Source organism: Aplysia californica, unplaced genomic scaffold, assembly GCF_000002075.1.
Source record: "Aplysia californica isolate F4 #8 unplaced genomic scaffold, AplCal3.0 scaffold00001, whole genome shotgun sequence".
NCBI lineage: Eukaryota > Metazoa > Mollusca > Gastropoda > Aplysiida > Aplysiidae > Aplysia > Aplysia californica.
The window spans coordinates 3352979-3354272 of NW_004797271.1; the positions used below are offsets into that span (position 1 = coordinate 3352979).

General features: G+C 44.5%; 1 protein-coding gene across 1 annotated transcript in view; it reads left to right on the forward strand.

The window, feature by feature from the left end:
• Positions 1–1294, forward strand: part of LOC101862459 (proton-coupled folate transporter-like) — a 14603-nt gene that overhangs the window by 1405 nt on the left and 11904 nt on the right. The gene's annotated exons all lie outside the window — the stretch shown is intronic.

Below are 1294 nucleotides of genomic sequence, written 5' to 3' on the forward strand. Positions count from 1 at the left end.
CGCTTCGACTATAACGGCTGTCTCTTACGCATGCTCACACGGGCACACACACATACACACACACACACATACACACACACACACATACACACACACACGCACAAACACACAAAGTTACGTATTATTTCATGCTTTGTATTTGTGTGAGGATTTGTATGTACCTGATGTGGTCAGATCCCAAAAGAGTCCAACAGAGCCCTAGTTATGATATACAAAGCAAAAAAAAGTACTTTCGGAATAACATCACAAAAACAGCTTCAAAGACGCTCCTTGTGTAATACAAGCACACTTTAAGTCTTTTAAAACATTAATTCAAGAAGCTATACGAATGAGTAACAACAACCAAAAGGGAAGCAACCCTAAAAAATTAGCAATTAGTAAAGCTCTAGTCTTGGATGGATAATTTCCCTTGGTTTTGTCTTGATGCGTCGTATCTTCTCCTCGGCTGAGAGAACAGCGTCTTTGAAGTTGCAGTTAGGCGCTTTGCTGTCGCACTAAGGAGACCCGGGTTCGATTCATGGGACGGGAGAATTAAAAAAAAATATCTCGGTCTCTCTACCGGGATGTTGTAAGCTTCTCGGCCCTAGTTGGCCCAGACATGCAGGGTTGGAGGCCCGCTTCCTGAATGATCTAGATTGTGTCGATGGGGGTGTAAATACACCTGCCTTAAAACAACACTAACTAAGATATCTATGCTCCCATCTCATTGGGTCTCTATTCTTTGTAACGCTCATTCTCTACATTTTACCAAGAGTTCCCCCCCCCCCACCCCCAATTTCCCCACGTTAACCCCCATTCTTTTTCCCCAAGTGTCCTCCCTGAAATTATATCTGCGTCAGCGCACCGTTAGTTCAGCTAGCATCATGCTGGACTTCAGAGCGGATGGCCTTGATTTGAATCCCAATGGTGCGTCCTGAACTTGGGTTGTTTTGTGGAGATTTTAAGGGTCTCCCCTCTTCTGGCCATGTCCTGTCGGAGATGGACGTTAAACTAGGAGGCCATGCTTCTTAAATAGCATTGCAGCGTTGAAAAGGGTGTCAAAACTAGCTCTATACAGTGAGCAATGACAAACGCAACCTACCACTTCTCCGCACAGATAGGTGTTGTGCGCTTCATTAAGGTGTCCATTCCTTTTGTTTAGAGCTTACTGTTTTCCTTGATAGTTCGTGCTTTCTATAATCAGTATTGTCTCCATCAATTTCATCAATGTCAGCACGTAACTATCTCTTCGTTTGTCTTTCTGTCCGGCTGTTTGTCCGCCACGTTCCTTTACACACGGATACTCTCCCCCCCC